The 27,211-nt window shown below is 40.3% G+C and overlaps 15 non-coding genes and 1 pseudogene across 15 annotated transcripts; 6 read left to right on the plus strand and 10 right to left on the minus strand.

Moving 5' to 3' along the window:
* Positions 1–269: 269 nt before the first annotated feature.
* On the minus strand, positions 270–433 carry LOC135016479 (U1 spliceosomal RNA). Its single transcript, XR_010214567.1, has one exon. It is a non-coding gene; the product is annotated as a U1 spliceosomal RNA (small nuclear RNA).
* Positions 434–585: 152 nt separating this feature from the next.
* On the minus strand, positions 586–749 carry LOC135016315 (U1 spliceosomal RNA). The gene has a single exon (XR_010214450.1). It is a non-coding gene; the product is annotated as a U1 spliceosomal RNA (small nuclear RNA).
* A 670-nt stretch (positions 750–1,419) lies between these two features.
* Positions 1,420–1,583, minus strand: LOC135016405 (U1 spliceosomal RNA). Its single transcript, XR_010214533.1, has one exon. It is a non-coding gene; the product is annotated as a U1 spliceosomal RNA (small nuclear RNA).
* Positions 1,584–1,735: 152 nt separating this feature from the next.
* LOC135016276 (U1 spliceosomal RNA) lies at positions 1,736–1,899 on the minus strand. The gene has a single exon (XR_010214411.1). It is a non-coding gene; the product is annotated as a U1 spliceosomal RNA (small nuclear RNA).
* A 671-nt stretch (positions 1,900–2,570) lies between these two features.
* Positions 2,571–2,733, minus strand: LOC135016377 (U1 spliceosomal RNA). Its single transcript, XR_010214510.1, has one exon. It is a non-coding gene; the product is annotated as a U1 spliceosomal RNA (small nuclear RNA).
* Positions 2,734–2,885: 152 nt separating this feature from the next.
* Positions 2,886–3,049, minus strand: LOC135016192 (U1 spliceosomal RNA). The gene has a single exon (XR_010214328.1). It is a non-coding gene; the product is annotated as a U1 spliceosomal RNA (small nuclear RNA).
* A 3,774-nt stretch (positions 3,050–6,823) lies between these two features.
* On the plus strand, positions 6,824–7,002 carry LOC135016471 (U1 spliceosomal RNA; annotated as a pseudogene).
* Positions 7,003–22,769: 15,767 nt separating this feature from the next.
* Positions 22,770–22,933, minus strand: LOC135016226 (U1 spliceosomal RNA). The gene has a single exon (XR_010214361.1). It is a non-coding gene; the product is annotated as a U1 spliceosomal RNA (small nuclear RNA).
* A 671-nt stretch (positions 22,934–23,604) lies between these two features.
* Positions 23,605–23,767, minus strand: LOC135016462 (U1 spliceosomal RNA). The gene has a single exon (XR_010214560.1). It is a non-coding gene; the product is annotated as a U1 spliceosomal RNA (small nuclear RNA).
* A 152-nt stretch (positions 23,768–23,919) lies between these two features.
* Positions 23,920–24,083, minus strand: LOC135016205 (U1 spliceosomal RNA). Its single transcript, XR_010214340.1, has one exon. It is a non-coding gene; the product is annotated as a U1 spliceosomal RNA (small nuclear RNA).
* Positions 24,084–24,754: 671 nt separating this feature from the next.
* Positions 24,755–24,917, minus strand: LOC135016367 (U1 spliceosomal RNA). The gene has a single exon (XR_010214500.1). It is a non-coding gene; the product is annotated as a U1 spliceosomal RNA (small nuclear RNA).
* Positions 24,918–25,061: 144 nt separating this feature from the next.
* On the plus strand, positions 25,062–25,177 carry LOC135016487 (U5 spliceosomal RNA). Its single transcript, XR_010214571.1, has one exon. It is a non-coding gene; the product is annotated as a U5 spliceosomal RNA (small nuclear RNA).
* Positions 25,178–25,447: 270 nt separating this feature from the next.
* LOC135016485 (U5 spliceosomal RNA) lies at positions 25,448–25,563 on the plus strand. Its single transcript, XR_010214569.1, has one exon. It is a non-coding gene; the product is annotated as a U5 spliceosomal RNA (small nuclear RNA).
* Positions 25,564–25,849: 286 nt separating this feature from the next.
* On the plus strand, positions 25,850–25,965 carry LOC135016503 (U5 spliceosomal RNA). The gene has a single exon (XR_010214587.1). It is a non-coding gene; the product is annotated as a U5 spliceosomal RNA (small nuclear RNA).
* Positions 25,966–26,239: 274 nt separating this feature from the next.
* Positions 26,240–26,355, plus strand: LOC135016497 (U5 spliceosomal RNA). The gene has a single exon (XR_010214581.1). It is a non-coding gene; the product is annotated as a U5 spliceosomal RNA (small nuclear RNA).
* A 275-nt stretch (positions 26,356–26,630) lies between these two features.
* LOC135016511 (U5 spliceosomal RNA) lies at positions 26,631–26,746 on the plus strand. The gene has a single exon (XR_010214596.1). It is a non-coding gene; the product is annotated as a U5 spliceosomal RNA (small nuclear RNA).
* The last annotated feature ends 465 nt before the right edge of the window (positions 26,747–27,211 follow it).

A 27,211-nucleotide genomic window follows, 5' to 3' on the forward strand; every position in this document is an offset into this window, starting at 1 on the left:
ATGTTGGCTATGCCCCAGCCCCTGAAGCATTCAAGCTGATTTCTTGCAGCAGCTGGGCACTGTAACAGCTCCAGAGCTGCTCTGTAAGGCAAGTAAAAGGGTGTTGGCCCTGCAGCACTACCTGTAGTTTGCATTGTGCGTTGGAAGGCACAAAGTAAGCAGACAGGAGAAGTCAGGAGAGTGCACAAGGGCATAGAAGGCGGGGGCTCAAGAAAAGAGAAGTGGAAACAGACAGCAAACTAGGCTGGAGAGAGACCTGAGACAAAGAGATCTGAATTATACGAGTAGCCGACCAGAGGAAACACAAATTATGCAGTCAAGTGTCCCACATTTGGGGAAATCGTAGGAGCAGCACACCCAGAGTGCAATGGGTGAGCCTTGCCCTGGTAGAAGCACCTTCCTGATCATAGTATCTCACTTGGCCGGTAAGTAGGAGTTGGGCTTGAGCTGGGGAGGGTCGCTGCTCGGGCACCCCCCTGTCAAGTGAAGGAGATCCAACTGAGGCAGCACAAGGAAACACTCAAAAAAAGAACAAGGCTAGAGGAAGATCTGAGACAAAGAAATCTGACTTTTACCAGAGCTGACCAGAGGAAAGCACAAACACAGTCCCCCACTACCACAAATAATGCAGTCGAGTTTCCCACATTTGGGGAAATCACAGGGGTCAGCATACCCAGAATGCAATGAATGAACCTCACCCTGGGAGAACAATCTTCATGACCATGGTATCTCCTATGCAAAATAAGTATGATTTGGGATAGGGCTGGGGAGGGCCGCTGCTCAGGCACATCTCTTTCAAGTAAAGGAGATTCAACTGAGGCAGCACAAGGGAACTCTCATCTGGGGACAACAACTGCAGGGAGAACACATATTTTCAGATGAACATGGGAGAGCTGAAGGCTGCCTAATACTGAAGCACCCCAAACAACAAACCAAATGCAACAACTAGTACAAGCATTCCTGGGGGAAGGTCTGCAGAAGACGGATTTGCATACGGTGATGTCATCCAAGCAGTGGGCCAAAGTTGGCTGGAACCCTCATCTGCATATGAAAAGAGAAAAGGGGTATGCAGGGCATGGCGGCCTTTTGCGGCGCTTGGATGACCCTTAGTTCGCATTAAACACCTCCACCCTCCGTCGGTGTGGGGCTCATGTTGGCTATGCCCCAGCCCCTGAAGCATTCAAGCTGATTTCTTGCAGCAGCTGGGCACTGTAACAGCTCCAGAGCTGCTCTGAAAGGCAAGTAAAAGGGTGTGGGCCCTGCAGCACTACCTGTAGTTTGCATTGTGCGTTGGAAGGCACAAAGTAAGCAGACAGGAGAAGTCAGGAGAGTGCACAAGGGCATAGAAGGCAGCGGCTCAAGAAAAGAGAAGTGGAAACAGACAGCAAACTAGGCTGGAGAGAGACCTGAGACAAAGAGATCTGAATTATACGAGTAGCCGACTAGAGGAAACACAAATTATGCAGTCAAGTGTCCCACATTTGGGGAAATCGTAGGAGCAGCACACCCAGAGTGCAATGGGTGAGCCTTGCCCTGGGAGAAGCACCTTCCTGATCATAGTATCTCACCTGGCAGGTAAGTAGGAGTTGGGCTAGAGATGGGGAGGGTCGCTGCTCGGGCACCCCCCTGTCAAGTGAAGGAGATCCAACTGAGGCAGCACAAGGAAACTCTCGAAAAAAGAACAAGGCTAGAGGAAGATCTGAGACAAAGAAATCTGTCTTTTACCAGAGCTGACCAGAGGAAAGCACAAACACAGTCCCCCACTACCACAATTAATGCAGTCGAGTTTCCCACATTTGGGGAAATCACAGGGGTCAGCATACCCAGAATGCAATGAATGAACCTCACCCTGGGAGAACAATCTTCATGACCATGGAAACTTCTATGCAAAATAAGTATGATTTGGGATAGGGCTGGGGAGGGCCGCTGCTCAGGCACATCTCTGTCAAGTAAAGGAGATTCAACTGAGGCAGCACAAGGGAACTCTCATCTGGGGACAACAACTGCAGGGAGAACACATATTTTCAGATGAACATGGGAGGGCAGAAGGCTGCCTAATACTGAAGCACCCCCAAACAACAAACCAAATGTAACAACTAGTAAAAGCATTCCTGGGAGAAGGTCTGCAGAAGACGGATTTGCATACGGTGATGTCATCCAAGCAGTGGGCCAAAGTTGGCTGGAACCCTCATCTGCATATGAAAAGAGAAAAGGGTTATGCAGGGCATGGCGGCCTTTTGCGGTGCTTGGATGACCCCTAGTTCGCATTAAATACCTCCACCCTCCTTCGGTGTGGGGCTCATGTTGGCTATGCCCCAGCCCCTGAAGCATTCAAGCTGATTTCTTGCAGCAGCTGGGCACTGTAACAGCTCCAGAGCTGCTCTGTACGGCAAGTAAAAGGGTGTGGGCCCTGCAGCACTACCTGTAGTTCGCATTGTGCGTTGGAAGGCACAAAGTAAGCAGACGGGAGAAGTCAGGATAGTGCGCAAGGGCATAGAAGGGAGCGGCTCAAGAAAACAGAAGTGGAAACAGACAGCAAACTAGGCTGGAGAGAGACCTGAGACAAAGAGATCTGAATTATACGAGAGCCGACCAGGGGAAACACAAATTATGCAGTCAAGTTTCCCACATTTGGGGAAATCGCAGGAGCAGCACACCCAGAGTGCAATGGGTGAGCCTTGCCCTGGGAGAAGCACCTTCATGATCATAGTATCTCACCTGGCAGGTATGTAGGAGTTGGGCTAGAGCTGGGGAGGGTCGCTGCTCGGGTACCCCCCTGTCAAGTGAAGGAGGTCAAACTGAGGCAGCACAATGGAACTCTCGAAAGAAGAACAAGGCTAGAGGAAGATCTGAGACAAAGAAATCTGACTTTTACCAGAGCTGACCAGAGGAAAACACAAACACAGTCCCCCACTACCACAAATAATGCAGTTGAGTTTCCCACATTTGGGGAAATCACAGGGGTCAGCATACCCAGAATGCAATGAATGAACCTCACCCTGGGAGAACAATCTTTATGACCATGGTATCTCCTATGCAAAATAAGTATGATTTGAGATAGGGCTGGGGAGGGCCGCTGCTCAGGCACATCTCTGTCAAGTAAAGGAGATTCAACTGAGGCAGCACAAGGGAACTCTCATCTGGGGACAACAACTGCCGGGAGAACACATATTTTCAGATGAACATGGGAGGGCAGAAGGCTGCCTAATACTGAAGCACGCCCAAACAACAAACCAAATGCAACAACTAGTACAAGCATTCCTGGGAGAAGGTCTGCAGAAGACGGATTTGCATACGGTGATGTCATCCAAGCAGTGGGCCAAAGTTGGCTGGAACCCTCATCTGCATATGTTGAAGATACAATTTGTGAATTGCATTTAACACTATCTCCCTTTCCTGGGGAGAAGATGGTAGGGCCGATTTGAAAAACCGGCGAGGAGGCACCTCTTCGAATTTCAGCTTGTAACCCTGAGAAACAATTTCTATTGCCTAGGGATCCACCTGCGAATGAACCCAGATGTGGCTGAAAACTCGAAGACGTGCCCCCAACTGGGCGGACTCCTTTAGCGGAGCCCCAGCGTCATGCGGTGGATTTTGTAGAGGCCGGGGAGGACTTCTGTTCCTGGGAACTAGCTGTGTTGTGCAGCTTCTTCCCTCTGCCCTTACCTCTGGCAAGAAAGGACGCACCTCGTACTTTCTTGTTTCTCTGTGATCGAAAGGACTGTATTTGATAATGTGGTGCTTTCTTAGGCTGTGAGGGAATATAAGGCAAAAAATTTGATTTACCAGCTGTAGCTGTGGAGACTAGGTCCGAGAGACCTTCCCCAAACAATTCCTCACCCCTGTAAGGTAAAACCTCCATATGCCTTTTTGAGTCGGCATCACCTGTCCATTGCCGGGTCCATAGGACTCGTCTAGCAGAAATCGACATAGCGTTTATTCTAGAACCCAGTAGACTAATGTCACTTTGAGCATCTCTCATATATAGGACAGCATCTTTTATATGCCCTATGGTCAATAACATAGCATCCTTATCTAGGGTCTCAATCTCTGCTGATAAGGTATCTGTCCATGCTGCCACCGCGCTACAACCCCGGCCGACGCAATTGCCGGTCTGAGTAAGGTACCAGAATGTGTGTAAATGGACTTTAGGGTAACCTCCTGCTTGCGGTCAGCAGGGTCCCTGATGGTAGCCGTATCCTGGGATGGCAGCGCTACCTTTTTGGATAAGCGTGTCAATGCTTTATCCACCCTAGGGGAGGATTCCCACCGTATCCTGTCCATTGGCGGGAAAGGATACGCCATAAGAATCCTTTTGGGAATCTGCAGCTTTTTGTCTGGAGATTCCCAAGCTTTTTCACATAATTCGTTCAACTCATGTGAGGAGGGAAAGGTTATCTCAGGTTTCTTTCCCTTATACATGTGTACCCTCGTGTCAGGGACAGGGGACTCTGTGATGTGCAAAACATCTTTTATTGCAATAATCATATATCGAATACATTTAGCCAATTTTGGCTGTAACTTTGCATCATCGTAGTCGACACTGGAGTCAGAATCTGTGTCGGTATCTGTGTCAACTATTTGGGATAGTGGGCGCTTTTGAGACCCCGAAGGTCCCTGCGACATAGGGACAGGCATGGGTTGACTCCCTGACTGTTCCCTAGCTTCAGCTTTGTCTAATCTCTTGTGTAATAAGTTTACATTAGCACTTAAAACATTCCACATATCCATCCAGTCAGGTGTCGGCGTTGTCGATGGAGACACCACATTAATTTGCTCCTGCTCCTCTCTAGGAGAGCCTTCTACCTCAGACATGTCGACACACGTGTACCGACACACCATACACTCAGGGAATCCTCTTATCTGAGGACAGTTCCCCAACAAGGCCCTTTGGAGAGACAGAGAGAGAGAGTATGCCAGCACACACCCCAGCGCTATATGACCCAGGAAAAAAACACAATAATTTTATGTTTACCCAGTAGCGCTGTATTTCCATATATATATGCGCCTAATTATGTGCCCCCCTCTTCTTTAAGACCCTCTTTCTACCGTGGTATAAGCAGGGGAGAGTCCGTGGAGCTTCCCCTCAGCGGTGCTGTGGAGAAAATGGCGCTGGTGAGTGCTGAGGGAGAAGCCCCACCCCCTCAGCGACGGGCTTCTGTCCCGCTCAAATATAGTAAAAAAATGGCGGGGGCTCTTATATATATATATACAGTGCCTAGCTGCATATATATTTATTTTGCCAAAGAGAGGTCTATATTGCTGCCCAGGGCGTCCCCCCTGCGCCCTTCACCCTTACACTGACTGCCGTGTGTGAGGTGTATTGGAGCAATGGAGCACAGCTTTACTGCTGTGCGTTACCTCAGTGAAGATCATGAAGTCTTCCGCCGCCTCTGAAGTCTTCTTTTCTTCTCATACTCACCCGGCTTCTATCTTCCGGCTCTGCGAGGGGGACGGCGGCGCGGCTCTGGGACGGACGGCGAGGGTGAGACCTGCGTACCGATCCCTCTGGAGCTAATGCTGTACAGTAGCCTAAGAAGCAGAGCCTATCAACTCACAGAAGTAGGTGTGCATCTCTCCCCTCCGCCCCTCGATGCAGGGAGTCTGTTGCCAGCAGGCTCCCTGAAAATAAAAAAATCTAACAAATATACTTTCTGTCAGGAAACTCAGGAGAGCTCCCTGAAAAGCACCCAGTCTCCTCTGGGCACAGTAGTAAACTGAGGTCTGGAGGAGGGGCATAGAGGGAGGAGCCAGTGCACACCCAGATCTAAAGTCTTTCTTAAAGTGCCCATGTCTCCTGCGGAGCCCGTCTATCCCCCATGGTCCTTACGGAATCCCCAGCATCCTCTAGGACGTAAGAGAAAAATTATGCTGGCAGAAAAATCCAATTGAGTGATTAAACAGCTCCAGAGCTGCTCTGTAAGGCAAGTAAAAGGGTGTGGGCCCTGCAGCACTACCTGTAGTTTGCATTGTGCATTGGAAGCCTAGTTTGCTGTCTGTTTCCACTTCTTTTTTCTTGAGCCCCTCCCGTCTATACCCTTGTGCACTATCCTGACTTCTCCTCCCGTCTGCTTACTTTGTGCCTTAAAAATGCACAATGCAAACTACAGGTAGTGCTGCAGGGCCCACACCCTTTTACTTGCCTTACAGAGCAGCTCTTGAGCTGTTACAGTGCCCAGCTGCTGCAAGAAATCAGCGTGAATGCTTCAGGGGCTGGGGCATGGCCAACATGAGCCCCACACCGAAGGAGGGTGGGGGTGTTTAATGCGAACTAGGGGTCTCGCACAATGCGAACTACAGGTATTGCTGCAGGGCCCACACCCTTTTACTTGCCTTACAGAGCAGCTCTGGAGCTGTTACAGTGCCCAGCTGCTGCAAGAAATCAGCTTGAATCCTTCAGGGGCTGGGGCATAGCCAACATGAGCCCCACACCGACGGAGGGTGGAGGTGTTTAATGCGAACTAGGGGTCATCCAAGTGCCGCAAAAGGCCGCCATGCCCTGCACACCCCTTTTCTCTTTTCATATGCAGACGAGGGTTGAAGCCAACTTTGACCCACTGCTTGGATGACATCGCCATATGCAAATCCATCTGCTGCAGGCCTTCCCCCAGGAATGCTTGCACTAGTTGTTGCATTTGGTTTGTTGTTTGGGGGTGCTTCAGTATTAGGCAGCCTTCTGCCCTCCCATGTTCATCTGAAAATATGTGTTCTCCCTGCAGTTGTTGTCCCCAGATGAGAGTTCCCTTGTGCTGCCTCAGTTGAATCTCCTTTACTTGACAGAGATGTGCCTGAGCAGCGGCCCTCCCCAGCCCTATCCCAAATCATACTTATTTTGCATAGGAGATACCATGGTCATGAAGACTGTTCTCCCAGGGTGCGGTTCATTCATTGCATTCTGGGTATGCTGACCCCTGTGATTTCCCCAAATGTGGGAAACTCGACTGCATTATTTAATGCGAACTAGGGGTCATCCAAGCACCGCAAAAGGCCGCCATGCCCTGCATACCCCTTTTCTCTTTTCATAAGCAGACGAGGTTTGAAGCCAACTTTGACCCAATGCTTGGATGACATCACTTGCTGCCTTTCCAATGAAGCAAGCTTAATTTAATAATAGGTGAAAAACCATCCCTACAAAGGTGTTAATCAGATACTTGGCTTTGTGGACACTTTTCAGAGCACAAATTTGTTAGCATAAAAATAAAGCCAGAAAATGAAGAGCTGTTTAATCACTCAATTGGATTTTTCTGCCAGCATATTTCTTTTTCTCTGCAACCCACTGCTAAATTGTGCTTCCTAGCTGTTTTTATAAAATCACTGAATCAAATCTAACTCTGATTACATCAGAGAAGGCCAGGTACCCTACACCATAACAGGGGGTTTGAAATTTTGACTTGTCTACTTAAAGATCACCAAAATCTGATAACAAGGTCAATTAAGTCCCTGGGTGGGATTGAACCACCAACCTTTTGATAAATAGCTGAACACACTAACCGATTGCGCCACAGAGACACTTTGCAAAAAGCACATACTGACAAAGACTAATAAGCATTCATCTAGAACGTTTCCTAGAAAAACTTTAAAAAGTCAATAATCTGGAGAGTTTTTGTAAGATGTTTCACCAGCAACCAATGAAGAAACACATTAGTACTTTCGCATGATGAGTGAGTGCTTCAGGATCTCTTGCACTTACATGTGCAGCAGAGTACTGCAATGGAAGCATGCTGGGCCCATAACCCAGAGGTAGGCAGATTGAAACTATCCTTTGCTATATGCATTTTTTTTTTGTTCATTAAAGTAATCCAAAACTGGGATTGATATTTTAGCTTTTATTTTTACTTAAAGTACAATAACTTTTACCATTTTAATTTGTTTTAATAGTATATTGACAGTATTGTTTTCTTTCAAAAATCCAATTAATTTTCTTTATCCGATTATTAAAATGGTAATTGACAAAAACAAACTACATTGTCACCAGAAGAGCAATACCAAATGTACAAGTGATATATTAAAATCATCTTTCCAGCTAGAATTTCAATGATGCATTGGGGCAACGATTTTGTGAGAAACATCTTCACCCTTAAATAAAGATTTTCTTAATTCCTTACCTGTGTGCTAATTAGATATCACCTTGTTTTCACATTAAACAGACTTCCACATGAGAAAGCAGCAAGAATGCAGTGGCGTTAATGTTTCCTGGTGTCAACCTGTATTATTTCAGTAGATATTGAAATGAGGATGCATCTTGCTGCCTTTCCAATGAAGCAAGTTTAATTTAGTAATAGGTGAAAAACCATCCCTACAAATATGTTAATCAGATACTTGGCTTTGTGGACACTTTTCAGAGAACAAATTCGTTAGCATAAAAATAAAGCCAGAAAATGAAGAGCTGTTTAATCACTCAATTGGATTTTTCTGCCAGCATATTTCTTTTTCTCTGCAACCCACTGCTAAATTGTGCTTCCTAGCTGTTTTTTTTATAAAATCACTGATTCAAATCTAACTCTGATTACATCAGAGTAGGCCAGGTACCCTACACCATAAGAAGGGGGTTTGAAATTTTGACTTGTCTACTTAAAGATCACCAAAATCTGATAACAAGGTCAATTACATCCCTGGGTGGGATTGAACCACCAACCCTTTGATTAATAACCAAACACACTAACAGATTGCGCCACAGAGACACTTTACAAACGTACATACTGACAAAGGCTAATAAGCATTCATCTAGAACGTTTCCTAGAAAAACTTTAAAAAGTCAATAATCTGGAGAGTTTTTGTAAGATGTTTCTTCCATCAACCAACGAAGAAACACATTGGTACTTTCCCATGATGAGTGAGTGCTTCAGGATCTCTTGCACTTACATGTGCAGCAGAGTACTGCAATGGAAAAATGCTGGGCCCATAACCCAGAGGTAGGCAGATTGAAACTATCCTCTGCTATATGCATTTTGTTTGTTAATTAAAGTAATCCAAAACTGGGATTGATATTTTTGCTCTTTTATTTTTACTTAAAGTACAATAACTTTTACCATTTTAATTTGTTTTAATAGTATATTGACAGTATTGTTTTCTTTCAAAAATCCACTTAATTTTCTTTACCCTATTATTAAAATGGTAATTGACAAAAACAAACTACATTGTCACCAGAAGAGCAATACAAAATGTACAAGTGATATATTAAAATCATCTTTCCAGCTTGAATTTCAATGATGCATTGGGGCAACGATTTTGTGAGAAACACCTTCACCCTTAAATAAAGATTTTCTTAATTCCTTACCTGTGTGCTAATTAGATATCACCTTGTTTTCACATTAAACAGACTTCCACATGCGAAAGCAGCAAGGATGCAGTGGCGTTAATGTTTCCTGGTGTCAACCTGTATTATTTCAGTAGACATTGAAATGAGGATGCATCTTGCTGCCTTTCCAATGAAGCAAGTTTAATTTAGTAATAGGTGAAAAACCATCCCTACAAAGGTGTTAATCAGAGACTTGGCTTTGTGGACACTTTTCAGAGAACAAATTTGTTAGCATAAAAATAAAGCCAGAAAATGAAGAGCTGTTTAATCACTCAATTGGATTTTTTTGCCAGCATATTTCTTTTTCTCTGCAACCCACTGCTAAATTGTGCTTCCTAGCTGTTTTTATAAAATCACTGTATCAAATCTAACTCTGATTACATCAGAGAAGGCCAGGTACCCTACACCATAACAGGGGGTTTGAAATTTTGACTTGTCTACTTAAAGATCACCAAAATCTGATAACAAGGTCAATTACGTCCCTGGGTGGGATTGAACCACCAACCTTTTGGTTAATAACCATACACACTAACTGATTGCGCCACAGCGACACTTTGCAAAAAGCACATACTGACAAAGACTAATAAGCATTCATCTAGAACGTTTCCTAGAAAAACTTTAAAAAGTCAATAATCTGGAGAGTTTTTGTAAGATGTTTCTTCTAGCAACCAATGAAGAAACACATTAGTACTTTCGCATGATGAGTGAGTGCTTCAGGATCTCTTGCACTTACATGTGCAGCAGAGTACTGCAATGGAAGCATGCTGGGCCCATAACCCAGAGGTAGGCAGATTGAAACTATCCTTTGCTATATGAATTTTTTTTTTTGTTCATTAAAGTAATCCAAAACTGGGATTGATATTTTCGCTTTTATTTTTACTTAAAGTACAATAACTTTTACCATTTTAATTTGTTTTAATAGTATATTGACAGTATTGTTTTCTTTCAAAAATCCACTTAATTTTCTTTACCCTATTATTAAAATGGTAATTGACAAAAACAAACTACATTGTCACCATAAGAGCAATACAAAATGTACAAGTGATATATTAAAATCATCTTTCCAGCTTGAATTTCAATGATGCATTGGGGCAACGATTTTGTGAGAAACATCTTCACCCTTAAATAAAGATTTTCTTAATTCCTTACCTGTGTGCTAATTAGATATCACCTTGTTTTCACATTAAACAGACTTCCACATGAGAAAGCAGCAAGGATGCAGTGGCGTTAATGTTTCCTGGTGTCAACCTGTATTATTTCAGTAGATATTGAAATGAGGATACATCTTGCTGCCTTTCCAATGAAGCAAGTTTAATTTAGTAATAGGTGAAAAACCATCCCTACAAATATGTTAATCAGATACTTGGCTTTGTGGACACTTTTCAGAGAACAAATTAGTTAGCATAAAAATAAAGCCAGAAAATGAAGAGCTGTTTAAACACTCAATTGGATTTTTGTGCCAGCATTTTTCTTTTTCTCTGCAACCCACTGCTAAATTGTGCTTCCTAGCTGTTTTTTTATAAAATCACTTAATCAAATCTAACTCTGATTACATCAGAGAAGGCCAGGTACCCTATACCATAAGAGGGGGTTTGCAATTTTGACTTGTCTACTTAAATATCACCAAAATGTGATCACAAGGTCAATTACGTCCCTGGGTGGGATTGAACCACCAACCTTTTGATAAATAGCTGAACACACTAACCGATTGCGCCACAGAGACACTTTGCAAAAAGCACATACTGACAAAGACTAATAAGCATTCATCTAGAACGTTTCCTAGAAAAACTTTAAAAAGTCAATAATGTGGAGAGTTTTTGTAAGATGTTTCTTCCATCAACCAATGAAGAAACACATTGGTACTTTCCCATGATGAGTGAGTGCTTCAGGATCTTTTGCACTTACATGTGCAGCAGAGTACTGTAATGGAAGCATGCTGGGTCCATAACCCAGAGGTAGGCATATTGAAACTATCCTCTGCTATATGCATTTTTTTTTGTTAATTAAAGTAATCCAAAACTGGGATTGATATTTTTGCTCTTTTATTTTTACTTAAAGTACAATAACTTTTACCATTTTAATTTGTTTTAATAGTATATTGACAGTATTGTTTTCTTTCAAAAATCCAATTAATTTTCTTTACCCGATTATTAAAATGGTAATTGACAAAAACAAACTACATTGTCACCAGAAGAGCAATACAAAATGTACAAGTGATATATTAAAATCATCTTTCCAGCTTGAATTTCAATGATGCATTGGGGCAACGATTTTGTGAGAAACATCTTCACCCTTAAATAAAGATTTTCTTAATTCCTTACCTGTGTGCTAATTAGATATCACCTTGTTTTCACATTAAACAGACTTCCACATGAGAAAACAGCAAAGATGCAGTGGCGTTAATGTTTCCTGGTGTCAACCTGTATTATTTCCGTAGATATTGAAATGAGGATGCATCTTGCTGCCTTTCCAATGAAGCAAGTTTAATTTAGTAATAGGTGAAAAACCATCCCTACAAAGATGTTAATCAGATACTTGGCTTTGTGGACACTTTTCAGAGAACAAATTTGTAATCATAAAAATAAAGCCAGAAAATGAAGAGCTGTTTAATCACTCAATTGGATTTTTCTGCCAGCATTTTTCTTTTTCTCTGCAACCCACTGCTAAATTGTGCTTCCTAGCTGTTTTTTTATAAAATCACTTAATCAAATCTAACTCTGATTACATCAGAGAAGGCCAGGTACCCTATACCATAAGAGGGGGTTTGCAATTTTGACTTGTCTACTTAAATATCACCAAAATGTGATCACAAGGTCAATTACGTCCCTGGGTGGGATTGAACCACCAACCTTTTGATAAATAGCTGAACACACTAACCGATTGCGCCACAGAGACACTTTGCAAAAAGCACATACTGACAAAGACTAATAAGCATTCATCTAGAACGTTTCCTAGAAAAACTTTAAAAAGTCAATAATCTGGAGAGTTTTTGTAAGATGTTTCACCAGCAACCAATGAAGAAACACATTAGTACTTTCGCATGATGAGTGAGTGCTTCAGGATCTCTTGCACTTACATGTGCAGCAGAGTACTGCAATGGAAGCATGCTGGGCCCATAACCCAGAGGTAGGCAGATTGAAACTATCCTTTGCTATATGCATTTTTTTTTTGTTCATTAAAGTAATCCAAAACTGGGATTGATATTTTAGCTTTTATTTTTACTTAAAGTACAATAACTTTTACCATTTTAATTTGTTTTAATAGTATATTGACAGTATTGTTTTCTTTCAAAAATCCACTTAATTTTCTTTACCCTATTATTAAAATGGTAATTGACAAAAACAAACTACATTGTCACCAGAAGAGCAATACAAAATGTACAAGTGATATATTAAAATCATCTTTCCAGCTTGAATTTCAATGATGCATTGGGGCAACGATTTTGTGAGAAACACCTTCACCCTTAAATAAAGATTTTCTTAATTCCTTACCTGTGTGCTAATTAGATATCACCTTGTTTTCACATTAAACAGACTTCCACATGCGAAAGCAGCAAGGATGCAGTGGCGTTAATGTTTCCTGGTGTCAACCTGTATTATTTCAGTAGACATTGAAATGAGGATGCATCTTGCTGCCTTTCCAATGAAGCAAGTTTAATTTAGTAATAGGTGAAAAACCATCCCTACAAAGGTGTTAATCAGAGACTTGGCTTTGTGGACACTTTTCAGAGAACAAATTTGTTAGCATAAAAATAAAGCCAGAAAATGAAGAGCTGTTTAATCACTCAATTGGATTTTTTTGCCAGCATATTTCTTTTTCTCTGCAACCCACTGCTAAATTGTGCTTCCTAGCTGTTTTTATAAAATCACTGAATCAAATCTAACTCTGATTACATCAGAGAAGGCCAGGTACCCTACACCATAACAGGGGGTTTGAAATTTTGACTTGTCTACTTAAAGATCACCAAAATCTGATAACAAGGTCAATTACGTCCCTGGGTGGGATTGAACCACCAACCTTTTGGTTAATAACCATACACACTAACTGATTGCGCCACAGCGACACTTTGCAAAAAGCACATACTGACAAAGACTAATAAGCATTCATCTAGAACGATTCCTAGAAAAACTTTAAAAAGTCAATAATCTGGAGAGTTTTTGTAAGATGTTTCTTCCAGCAACCAATGAAGAAACACATTAGTACTTTCGCATGATGAGTGAGTGCTTCAGGATCTCTTGCACTTACATGTGCAGCAGAGTACTGCAATGGAAGCATGCTGGGCCCATAACCCAGAGGTAGGCAGATTGAAACTATCCTTTGCTATATGAATTTTTTTTTTTGTTCATTAAAGTAATCCAAAACTGGGATTGATATTTTCGCTTTTATTTTTACTTAAAGTACAATAACTTTTACCATTTTAATTTGTTTTAATAGTATATTGACAGTATTGTTTTCTTTCAAAAATCCACTTAATTTTCTTTACCCTATTATTAAAATGGTAATTGACAAAAACAAACTACATTGTCACCATAAGAGCAATACAAAATGTACAAGTGATATATTAAAATCATCTTTCCAGCTTGAATTTCAATGATGCATTGGGGCAACGATTTTGTGAGAAACATCTTCACCCTTAAATAAAGATTTTCTTAATTCCTTACCTGTGTGCTAATTAGATATCACCTTGTTTTCACATTAAACAGACTTCCACATGAGAAAGCAGCAAGGATGCAGTGGCGTTAATGTTTCCTGGTGTCAACCTGTATTATTTCAGTAGATATTGAAATGAGGATACATCTTGCTGCCTTTCCAATGAAGCAAGTTTAATTTAGTAATAGGTGAAAAACCATCCCTACAAATATGTTAATCAGATACTTGGCTTTGTGGACACTTTTCAGAGAACAAATTAGTTAGCATAAAAATAAAGCCAGAAAATGAAGAGCTGTTTAAACACTCAATTGGATTTTTGTGCCAGCATATTTCTTTTTCTCTGCAACCCACTGCCAAATTGTGCTTCCTAGCTGTTTTTATAAAATCACTGAATCAAATCTAACTCTGATTACATCAGAGAAGGCCAGGTACCCTACACCATAACAGGGGGTTTGAAATTTTGACTTGTCTATTTAAAGATCACCAAAATCTGATAACAAGGTCAATTAAATCCCTGGGTGGGATTGAACAACCAACCTTTTGGTTAATAGCCTTACACACTAACTGATTGCGCCACAGCTACACTTAGCAAAAGTACATACTGACAAAGGCTAATAAGCATTCATCTAGAACGATTCCTAGAAACATTTTAAAAAGTCAATAATGTGGAGAGTTTTTGTAAGATGTTTCTTCCATCAACCAATGAAGAAACACATTGGTACTTTCCCATGATAAGTGAGTGCTTCAGGACCTCTTGCACTTACATGTGCAGCAGAGTACTGTAATGGAAGCATGCTGGGTCCATAACCCAGAGGTAGGCAAATTGAAACTATCCTCTGCTATATGCATTTTTTTTTGTTAATTAAAGTAATCCAAAACTGGGATTGATATTTTTGCTCTTTTATTTTTACTTAAAGTACAATAACTTTTACCATTTTAATTTGTTTTAATAGTATATTGACAGTATTGTTTTCTTTCAAAAATCCACTTAATTTTCTTTACCCGATTATTAAAATGGTAATTGACAAAAACAAACTACATTGTCACCAGAAGAGCAATACAAAATGTACAAGTGATATATTAAAATCATCTTTCCAGCTTGAATTTCAATGATGCATTGGGGCAACGATTTTGTGAGAAACATCTTCACCCTTTAATAAAGATTTTCTTAATTCCTTACCTGTGTGCTAATTAGATATCACCTTGTTTTCACATTAAACAGACTTCCACATGCGAAAGCAGCAAGGATGCAGTGGCGTTAATGTTTCCTGGTGTCAACCTGTATTATTTCAGTAGACATTGAAATGAAGATGCATCTTGCTGCCTTTCCAATGAAGCAAGTTTAATTTAGTAATAGGTGAAAAACCATCCCTACAAAGGTGTTAATCAGAGACTTGTCTTTGTGGACACTTTTCAGAGAACAAATTTGTTAGTATAAAAATAAAGCCAGAAAATGAAGAGCTGTTTAATCACTCAATTGGATTTTTCTGCCAGCATATTTCTTTTTCTCTGCAACCCACTGCTAAATTGTTCTTCCTAGCTGTTTTTATAAAATCACTGAATCAAATCTAACTCTGATTACATTAGAGAAGGCCAGGTACCCTACACCATAACAGGGGGTTTGAAATTTTGACTTGTCTACTTAAAGATCACCAAAATCTGATAACAAGGTCAATTAAGTCCCTGGGTGGGATTGAACCACCAACCTTTTGGTTAATAGCCTTACACACTAACTGATTGCGCCAAAACAACACTTTGCAAAAGAACATACTGACAAAGGCTAATAAGCATTCATCTAGAACGATTCCTAGAAACATTTTAAAAAGTCAATAATGTGGAGAGTTTTTGTAAGATGTTTCTTCCATCAACCAATGAAGAAACACATTGGTACTTTCCCATGATAAGTGAGTGCTTCAGGACCTCTTGCACTTACATGTGCAACAGAGTACTGTAATGGAAGCATGCTGGGTCCATAACCCAGAGGTAGGCAGATTGAAACTATCCTCTGCTATATGCATTTTTTTTTGTTAATTAAAGTAATCCAAAACTGGGATTGATATTTTTGCTCTTTTATTTTTACTTAAAGTACAATAACTTTTACCATTTTAATTTGTTTTAATAGTATATTGACAGTATTGTTTTCTTTCAAAAATCCAATTAATTTTCTTTACCCGATTATTAAAATGGTAATTGACAAAAACAAACTACATTGTCACCAGAAGAGCAATACAAAATGTACAAGTGATATATTAAAATCATCTTTCCAGCTTGAATTTCAATGATGCATTGGGGCAACGATTTTGTGAGAAACATCTTCACCCTTAAATAAAGATTTTCTTAATTCCTTACCTGTGTGCTAATTAGATATCACCTTGTTTTCACATTAAACAGACTTCCACATGCGAAAGCAGCAAGGATGCAGTGGCGTTAATGTTTCCTGGTGTCAACCTGTATTATTTCAGTAGACATTGAAATGAGGATGCATCTTGCTGCCTTTCCAATGAAGCAAGTTTAATTTAGTAATAGGTGAAAAACCATCCCTACAAAGGTGTTAATCAGAGACTTGGCTTTGTGGACACTTTTCAGAGAACAAATTTGTTAGTATAAAAATAAAGCCAGAAAATGAAGAGCTGTTTAATCACTCAATTGGATTTTTCTGCCAGCATATTTCTTTTTCTCTGCAACCCACTGCTAAATTGTGCTTCCTAGCTGTTTTTATAAAATCACTGAATCAAATCTAAACATCAGAGAAGGCCAGGTACCCTACACCATAACAGTGGGTTTGAAATTTTGACTTGTCTACTTAAAGATCACCAAAATCTGATAACAAGGTCAATTAAGTCCCTGGGTGGGATTGAACCACCAACCTTTTGGTTAATAGCCTTACACACTAACTGATTGCGCCACAGCGACACTTTGCAAAAGTACTTACTGACAAAGGCTAATAAGCATTCATCTAGAATGATTCCTAGAAACATTTTAAAAAGTCAATAATGTGGAGAGTTTTTGTAAGATGTTTCTTCCATCAACCAATGAAGAAACACATTGGTACTTTCCCATGATGAGTGAGTGCTTCAGGATCTCTTGCACTTACATGTGCAGCAGAGTACTGTAATGGAAGCATGCTGGGTCCATAACCCAGAGGTAGGCAGATTGAAACTATCCTCTGCTATATGCATTTTTTTTGTTAATTAAAGTAATCCAAAACTGGGATTGATATTTTTGCTCTTTTATTTTTACTTAAAGTACAATAACTTTTACCATTTTAATTTGTTTTAATAGTATTGTTTTCTTTCAAAAATCCAATTAATTTTCTTTACCCGATTATTAAAATGGTAATTGACAAAAACAAACTACATTGTCACCAGAAGAGCAATACAAAATGTACAAGTGATATATTAAAATCATCTTTCCAGCTTGAATTTCAATGATGCATTGGGGCAACGATTTTGTGAGAAACATCTTCACCCTTAAATAAAGATGTTCTTAATTCCTTACCTGTGTGCTAATTAGATATCACCTTGTTTTCACATTAAACAGACTTCCACATGAGAAAACAGCAAAGATGCAGTGGCGTTAATGTTTCCTGGTGTCAACCTGTATTATTTCCGTAGATATTGAAATGAGGATGCATCTTGCTGCCTTTCCAATGAAGCAAGTTTAATTTAGTAATAGGTGAAAAACCATCCCTACAAAGATGTTAATCAGATACTTGGCTTTGTGGACACTTTTCAGAGAACAAATTTGTTATCATAAAAATAAAGCCAGAAAATGAAGAGCTGTTTAATCACTCAATTGGATTTTTCTGCCAGCATTTTTCTTTTTCTCTGCAACCCACTGCTAAATTGTGCTTCCTAGCTGTTTTTTTTATAAAATCACTTAATCAAATCTAACTCTGATTACATCAGAGAAGGCCAGGTACCCTACACCATAAGAGGGGGTTTGCAATTTTGACTTGTCTACTTAAATATTACCAAAATCTGATCACAAGGTCAATTACGTCCCTGGATGGGATTGAACCACCAACCTTTTGATTAATAGCTGAACACACTAACCGATCGCGCCACAGAGACACTTTGCGAAAAGTACATACTGACAAAGACTAATAAGCATTCATCTAGAACGTTTCCTAGAAAAACTTTAAAAAGTCAATAATCTGGAGAGTTTTTGTAAGATGTTTCTTCCAGCAACCAATGAAGAAACACATTGTTACTTTCGCATGATGAGTGAGTGCTTCAGGATCTCTTGCACTTACATGTGCAGCAGAGTACTGCAATGGAAGCATGCTGGGCCCATAACCCAGAGGTAGGCAGATTGAAACTATCCTTTGCTATATGCATTTTTTTTTGTTCATTAAAATAATCCAAAACTGGGATTGATATTTTAGCTTTTTTATTTACTTAAAGTACAATAACTTTTACCATTTTAATTTGTTTTAATAGTATATTGACAGTATTGTTTTCTTTCAAAAATCCAATTAATTTTCTTTACCCGATTATTAAAATGGTAATTGACAAAAACAAACTACAGTGTCACCAGAAGAGCAATACAAAATGTACAAGTGATATATTAAAATCATCTTTCCAGCTTGAATTTCAATGATGCATTGGGGCAACGATTTTGTGAGAAACATCTTCACCCTTAAATAAAGATTTTCTTAATTCCTTACCTGTGTGCTAATTAGATATCACCTTGTTTTCACATTAAACAGACTTCCACATGAGAAAGCAGCAAGGATGCAGTGGCGTTAATGTTTCCGGGTGTCAACCTGTATTATTTCAGTAGATATTGAAATGAGGATGCATCTTGCTGCCTTTCCAATGAAGCAAGTTTAATTTAGTAATAGGTGAAAAACCATCCCTACAAATATGTTAATCAGATACTTGGCTTTGTGGACACTTTTCAGAGAACAAATTCGTTAGCATAAAAATAAAGCCAGAAAATGAAGAGCTGTTTAATCACTCAATTGGATTTTTCTGCCAGCATATTTCTTTTTCTCTGCAACCCACTGCTAAATTGTGCTTCCTAGCTGTTTTTTTTATAAAATCACTGATTCAAATCTAACTCTGATTACATCAGAGTAGGCCAGGTACCCTACACCATAAGAAGGGGGTTTGAAATTTTGACTTGTCTACTTAAAGATCACCAAAATCTGATAACAAGGTCAATTACATCCCTGGGTGGGATTGAACCACCAACCCTTTGATTAATAACCAAACACACTAACAGATTGCGCCACAGAGACACTTTACAAACGTACATACTGACAAAGGCTAATAAGCATTCATCTAGAACGTTTCCTAGAAAAACTTTAAAAAGTCAATAATCTGGAGAGTTTTTGTAAGATGTTTCTTCCATCAACCAACGAAGAAACACATTGGTACTTTCCCATGATGAGTGAGTGCTTCAGGATCTCTTGCACTTACATGTGCAGCAGAGTACTGCAATGGAAAAATGCTGGGCCCATAACCCAGAGGTAGGCAGATTGAAACTATCCTCTGCTATATGCATTTTTTTTTGTTAATTAAAGTAATCCAAAACTGGGATTGATATTTTTGCTCTTTTATTTTTACTTAAAGTACAATAACTTTTACCATTTTAATTTGTTTTAATAGTATATTGACAGTATTGTTTTCTTTCAAAAATCCACTTAATTTTCTTTACCCTATTATTAAAATGGTAATTGACAAAAACAAACTACATTGTCACCAGAAGAGCAATACAAAATGTACAAGTGATATATTAAAATCATCTTTCCAGCTTGAATTTCAATGATGCATTGGGGCAACGATTTTGTGAGAAACACCTTCACCCTTAAATAAAGATTTTCTTAATTCCTTACCTGTGTGCTAATTAGATATCACCTTGTTTTCACATTAAACAGACTTCCACATGCGAAAGCAGCAAGGATGCAGTGGCGTTAATGTTTCCTGGTGTCAACCTGTATTATTTCAGTAGACATTGAAATGAGGATGCATCTTGCTGCCTTTCCAATGAAGCAAGTTTAATTTAGTAATAGGTGAAAAACCATCCCTACAAAGGTGTTAATCAGAGACTTGGCTTTGTGGACACTTTTCAGAGAACAAATTTGTTAGCATAAAAATAAAGCCAGAAAATGAAGAGCTGTTTAATCACTCAATTGGATTTTTTTGCCAGCATATTTCTTTTTCTCTGCAACCCACTGCTAAATTGTGCTTCCTAGCTGTTTTTATAAAATCACTGAATCAAATCTAACTCTGATTACATCAGAGAAGGCCAGGTACCCTACACCATAACAGGGGGTTTGAAATTTTGACTTGTCTACTTAAAGATCACCAAAATCTGATAACAAGGTCAATTACGTCCCTGGGTGGGATTGAACCACCAACCTTTTGGTTAATAACCATACACACTAACTGATTGCGCCACAGCGACACTTTGCAAAAGTACATACTGACAAAGGCTAATAAGCATTCATCTAGAACGTTTCCTAGAAACATTTTAAAAAGTCAATAATGTGGAGAGTTTTTGTAAGATGTTTCTTCCATCAACCAATGAAGAAACACATTGGTACTTTCCCATGATAAGTGAGTGCTTCAGGACCTCTTGCACTTACATGTGCAGCAGAGTACTGTAATGGAAGCATGCTGGGTCCATAACCCAGAGGTAGGCAGATTGAAACTATCCTCTGCTATATGCATTTTTTTTTTGTTAATTAAAGTAATCCAAAACTGGGATTGATATTTTTGCTCTTTTATTTTTACTTAAAGTACAATAACTTTTACCATTTTAATTTGTTTTAATAGTATATTGACAGTATTGTTTTCTTTCAAAAATCCAATTAATTTTCTTTACCCGATTATTAAAATGGTAATTGACAAAAACAAACTACATTGTCACCAGAAGAGCAATACAAAATGTACAAGTGATATATTAAAATCATCTTTCCAGCTTGAATTTCAATGATGCATTGGGGCAACGATTTTGTGAGAAACATCTTCACCCTTAAATAAAGATTTTCTTAATTCCTTACCTGTGTGCTAATTAGATATCACCTTGTTTTCACATTAAACAGACTTCCACATGCGAAAGCAGCAAGGATGCAGTGGCGTTAATGTTTCCTGGTGTCAACCTGTATTATTTCAGTAGACATTGAAATGAGGATGCATCTTGCTGCCTTTCCAATGAAGCAAGTTTAATTTAGTAATAGGTGAAAAACCATCCCTACAAAGGTGTTAATCAGAGACTTAGCTTTGTGGACACTTTTCAGAGAACAAATTTGTTAGCATAAAAATAAAGCCAGAAAATGAAGAGCTGTTTAATCACTCAATTGGATTTTTCTGCCAGCATATTTCTTTTTCTCTGCAACCCACTGCTAAATTGTGCTTCCTAGCTGTTTTTTTTTATAAAATCACTGATTCAAATCTAACTCTGATTACATCAGAGTAGGCCAGGTACCCTACACCATAAGAAGGGGGTTTGAAATTTTGACTTGTCTACTTAAAGATCACCAAAATCTGATAACAAGGTCAATTACATCCCTGGGTGGGATTGAACCACCAACCCTTTGATTAATAACCAAACACACTAACAGATTGCGCCACAGAGACACTTTACAAACGTACGTACTGACAAAGGCTAATAAGCATTCATCTAGAACGTTTCCTAGAAAAACTTTAAAAAGTCAATAATCTGGAGAGTTTTTGTAAGATGTTTCTTCCATCAACCAACGAAGAAACACATTGGTACTTTCCCATGATGAGTGAGTGCTTCAGGATCTCTTGCACTTACATGTGCAGCAGAGTACTGCAATGGAAAAATGCTGGGCCCATAACCCAGAGGTAGGCAGATTGAAACTATCCTCTGCTATATGCATTTTTTTTGTTAATTAAAGTAATCCAAAACTGGGATTGATATTTTTGCTCTTTTATTTTTACTTAAAGTACACTAACTTTTACCATTTTAATTTGTTTTAATAGTATATTGACAGTATTGTTTTCTTTCAAAAATCCACTTAATTTTCTTTACCCTATTATTAAAATGGTAATTGACAAAAACAAACTACATTGTCACCAGAAGAGCAATACAAAATGTACAAGTGATATATTAAAATCATCTTTCCAGCTTGAATTTCAATGATGCATTGGGGCAACGATTTTGTGAGAAACACCTTCACCCTTAAATAAAGATTTTCTTAATTCCTTACCTGTGTGCTAATTAGATATCACCTTGTTTTCACATTAAACAGACTTCCACATGCGAAAGCAGCAAGGATGCAGTGGCGTTAATGTTTCCTGGTGTCAACCTGTATTATTTCAGTAGACATTGAAATGAGGATGCATCTTGCTGCCTTTCCAATGAAGCAAGTTTAATTTAGTAATAGGTGAAAAACCATCCCTACAAAGGTGTTAATCAGAGACTTGGCTTTGTGGACACTTTTCAGAGAACAAATTTGTTAGCATAAAAATAAAGCCAGAAAATGAAGAGCTGTTTAATCACTCAATTGGATTTTTTTGCCAGCATATTTCTTTTTCTCTGCAACCCACTGCTAAATTGTGCTTCCTAGCTGTTTTTATAAAATCACTGAATCAAATCTAACTCTGATTACATCAGAGAAGGCCAGGTACCCTACACCATAACAGGGGGTTTGAAATTTTGACTTGTCTACTTAAATATCACCAAAATCTGATAACAAGGTCAATTACGTCCCTTAGTGGGATTGAACCACCAACCTTTTGATTACTAACCATACACACTGAGGCAGCACAAGGGAACTCTCGAAAGAAGAACAAGGCTAGAGGAAGAACTGAAACAAAGAAATCTGACTTTTACTAGAGCTGACCAGAGGAAAGCACAAACACAGTCCCCCACTACCACAAATAATGCAGTTGAGTTTCCCACATTTGGGGAAATCACATGGGTCAGCATACCCAGAATGCAATGAATGAACCTCACCCTGGGAGAACAATCTTCAAGACCATGGTCTCTCCTATGCAAAATAAGTATGATTTGGGATAGGGCTGGGGAGGGCCGCTGCTCAGGCACATCTCTGTCAAGTAAAGGAGATTCAACTGAGGCAGCACAAGGGAACTCTCATCTGGGGACAACAACTGCAGGGAGAACACATATTTTCAGATGAACATGGGAGGGCAGAAGGCTGCCTAATACTGAAGCACCCCCAAACAACAAACCAAATGCAACAACTAGTGCAAGCATTCCTGGGGGAAGGCCTGCAGCAGATGGATTTGCATATGGTGATGCCATCCAAGCAGTGGGTCAAAGTTGGCTTCAACCCTCGTCTGCATATGAAAAGAGAAAAGGGGCGTGCAGGGCATGGCGGCCTTTTGCGGCGCTTGGATGACCCCTAGTTCGCATTACACACCTCCACCCTCCTTCGGTGTGGGGCTCATGTTGGCTATGCCCCAGCCCCTGAAGCATTCAAGCTGATTTCTTGCAGCAGCTGGGCACTGTAACTGCTCCAGAGCTGCTCTGTAAGGCAAGTAAAAGGGTGTGGGCCCTGCAGCACTACCTGTAGTTTGCATTGTGCGTTGGAAGGCACGAAGTAAGCAGACGGGAGAAGTCAGGATAGTGCGCAAGGGCATAGAAGGGAGCGGCTCAAGAAAAGAGAAGTGGAAACAGACAGCAAACTAGGCTGGAGAGAAACCTGAGACAAAGAGATCTGAATTATACGAGAGCCGACCAAGGGAAACACAAATTATGCAGTCAAGTTTCCCACATTTGGGGAAATCACAGGGGCAGCACAACTAGAGTGCAATGGGTGAGCCTTGCCCTGGGAGAAGCACCTTCATGATCATAGTATCTCACCTGGCAGGTAAGTAGGAGTTGGGCTAGAGCTGGGGAGGGTCGCTGCTCGGGCACCCCCTTGTCAAGTGAAAGAGATCCAACTGAGGCAGCACAAGGGAACTCTCGAAAGAAGAACAAGGCTAGAGGAAGATCTGAGATAAAGAAATCTGATTTTTACCAGAGCTGACCAGAGGAAAGCACAAACACAGTCCCCCACTACCACAAATAATGCAGTCGAGTTTCCCACATTTGGGGAAATCACAGGGGTCAGCATACCCAGAATGCAATGAATGAACCTCACCCTGGGAGAACAATCTTCATGACCATGGTATCGCCTATGCAAAATAAGTATGATTTGGGATAGGGCTGGGGAGGGCCGCTGCTCAGGCACATCTCTGTCAAGTAAAGGAGATTCAACTGAGGCAGCACAAGGGAACTCTCATCTGGGGACAACAACTGCAGGGAGAACACATATTTTCAGATGAACATGGGAGGGCAGAAGGCTGCCTAATACTGAAGCACCCCCAAACAACAAACCAAATGCAACAACTAGTGCAAGCATTCCTGGGGGAAGGCCTGCAGCAGATGGATTTGCATATGGTGATGTCATCCAAACAGTGGGTCAAAGTTGGCTTCAACCCTCGTCTGCATATGAAAAGAGACAAGGGGCGTGCAGGGCATGGCGGCCTTTTGCGGCGCTTGGATGACCCCTAGTTCGCATTACACACCTCCACCCTCCTTCGGTGTGGGGCTCATGTTGGCTATTCCCCAGCCCCTGAAGCATTCAAGCTGATTTCTTGCAGCAGCTGGGCACTGTAACTGCTCCAGAGACGCTCTGTAAGGCAAGTAAAAGGGTGTGGGTCCTGCAGCACTACCTGTAGTTTGCATTGTGCGTTGGAAGGCACGAAGTAAGCAGACGGGAGAAGTCAGGATAGTGCGCAAGGGCATAGAAGGGAGCGGCTCAAGAAAAGAGAAGTAGAAACAGACAGCAAACTAGGCTGGAGAGAGACCTGAGACAAAGAGATCTGAATTATACGAGAGCCGACCAGGGGAAACACAAATTATGCAGTCAAGTTTCCCACATTTGGGGAAATCGCAGAAGCAGCACACCCAGAGTGCAATGGGTGAGCCTTGCCCTGGGAGAAGCACCTTCATGATCATAGTATCTCACCTGGCAGGTAAGTAGGAGTTGGGCTAGAGCTGGGGAGGGTCGCTGCTCGAGCATCCCCCTGTCAAGTAAAGGAGATTCAACTGAGGCAGCACAAGGGAACTCTCATCTGGGGACAACAACTGCAGGGAGAACACATATTTTCAGATAAAAATCTTGGTCATGCTCTGGTTTCTCTTCAGAACGAACAAATCTTTCGCCTTTTACTAAAGATTTCCGTGGAGAGGAGCAAAACCGAGTTTTATCTCAATTTTTGCATGCCCCATCTTTTTGGGGTTTCTTTTATCGGTTTAAAGATAGAATGAGTGTGCTTTAATGTAAGCTCATTTGCATAGAAATGACAGTAAATGTTTGTTTCTTTTCAAACAGAACTTTCTTGACCATGCTACTTGCTTGAAAGATCTGGGAGCACATGGAATACAGTACAAACCATGCTTATAGCAAGGAGAAGACAGGTGAGAAATCTGCTTTCTTTCAAATTGGGCGCTCACTTTGATCTGAATAAGGACTGCTGGCACGGCACTCAGGCGACAGGTGGAATCTTGGTCATGCTCTGGTTTCTCTTCAGAACGAACAAATCTTTCGCCTTTTACTAAAGATTTCCGTGGAGAGGAGCAAAACTGAGTTTTATCTCAATTTTTGCATGCCCCATATTATTGGGGTTTCTTTTATCGGATTAAAGACAGAACGAGTGTGCTTTCTTGTTAGCTTTAATGTAAGTTTATTTGCATAACAATGACAATAAATGTCTGTTTCTTTTCAAGCAGAACTTTCTTGACCATACTAATTGCTTGAAAGATCTGGGAGCACATGGAAAAGAGTACAAACCATGCTTATAGCAAGGGGAAGCCTGGTGAGAAATCTGCTTTCTTTCTTTCAAATTGGGTGCTCACTTTGAGCTGAATGAGGACTGCTGGCACGGCACTCAGGCGACAGGTGGAATCTTGGTCATGCTCTGGTTTCTCTTCAGAACGAACAAATCTTTCGCCTTTTACTAAAGATTTCCATGGAGAGGAGCAAAACTGAGTTTTATCTCAATTTTTGCATGCCCCGTCTTATTGGGGTTTCTTTTATCAGTTTAAAGATAGAACGAGTGTGCTTTAATGTAAGCTCATTTGCGTAGAAATGACAGTAAATGTTTGTTTCTTTTCAAACAGAACTTTCTTGACTATACTAATTGCTTGAAAGATCTGGGAGCACATGGAAAAGAGTACAAACCATGTTTATAGCAAGGGGAAGCTTGGTGAGAAATCTGCTTTCTTTCTTTCAAATTGGGTGCTCACTTTGAGCTGAATGAGGACTGCTGGCATGGCACTCAGGCGACAGGTAGAATCTTGGTCATGCTGTGGTTTCTCTTCAGAACGAACAAATCTTTCGCCTTTTACTAAAGATTTCCGTGGAGAGGAGCAAAACTGAGTTTTATCTCAATTTTTGCATGCCCCATCTTATTGGGGTTTTATTTTATTGGTTTAAAGATAGAACGAGTGTGCTTTAATGTAAGCTCATTTGCATAGAAATGACAGTAAATGTTTGTTTCTTTTCAAACAGAACTTTCTTGACCACACTAATTGTTTGAAAGATCTGGGAGCACATGGAAAAGAGTACAAACCATGTTTATAGCAAGGGGAAGCCTGGTGAGAAATCTGCTTTCTTTCATTCAAATTGGGTGCTCACTTTGAGCTGAATGAGAACTGCTGGCATGGCACTCAGGCGACAGGTGGAATCTTGGTCATGCTCTGGTTTCTCTTCAGAACTAACAAATATTTCGCCTTTTATTAAAGATTTCCGTGGAGAGGAGCAAAACTGAGTTTTATCTCAATTTTTGCATGCCCCATATTATTGGGGTTTCTTTTATCAGTTTAAAGACAGAACGAGTGTGCTTTCTTGTTAGCTTTAATGTAAGTTTATTTGCATAACAATGACAGTAAATGTTTGTTTCTTTTCAAACAGAACTTTCTTGACCATGCTACTTGCTTGAAAGATCTGGGAGCACATGGAAAACAGTACAAACCATGCAGTATCACAAGAGCCTTTATTTGATCTTTCATGAAGATAGAGCAGAATTGAGGACACGTCAACAATTTCTGCCGAAGGTGGTTCATCTTTCCACATGGTGCCTTTGGCCACTGACACCTTCGTTGAGTCAAAGTCTCTGGCTGTGGTCAGAACTTTGAAAATTTATGTCACCAGAACGGTTCAGATTAGGAAAACAGAGGCTCTGTTTGTCCTGTATGCTCCCAACATGATTGGGTGTCCTGCTTCCATGCAGACCATTATGCGCTGGATCTGTGGTAAGATTCAGCATGCTCATT

The sequence above is a fragment of the Pseudophryne corroboree genome, unplaced genomic scaffold (assembly GCF_028390025.1).
Source record: "Pseudophryne corroboree isolate aPseCor3 unplaced genomic scaffold, aPseCor3.hap2 scaffold_299, whole genome shotgun sequence".
Lineage (NCBI taxonomy): Eukaryota > Metazoa > Chordata > Amphibia > Anura > Myobatrachidae > Pseudophryne > Pseudophryne corroboree.